Source organism: Parasteatoda tepidariorum, chromosome 1, assembly GCF_043381705.1.
Source record: "Parasteatoda tepidariorum isolate YZ-2023 chromosome 1, CAS_Ptep_4.0, whole genome shotgun sequence".
NCBI lineage: Eukaryota > Metazoa > Arthropoda > Arachnida > Araneae > Theridiidae > Parasteatoda > Parasteatoda tepidariorum.
Genome location: NC_092204.1, coordinates 100,371,238 through 100,371,464, shown reverse-complemented (window position 1 = coordinate 100,371,464; position 227 = coordinate 100,371,238).

Here is a 227-nt window from a genome sequence, read left to right as displayed (position 1 = left end):
CATAGAAACATAATTAATCAAAAGTAACATTCACGCACGTTGCAACAAGTCATATTAAACTGTAATACTTATGCTCGCCCTTAAAAGAAGAGCATCAAATATATTTGCAAGTATGTGACTAAGGCAGTATATAATATGGCAGTATTTCGAGTTGAAAATACTAATGTGACTGCTCTTCCAGTGAATAACAACGACGAAATAACGCTGTACCAAATTGGCCGGTACAT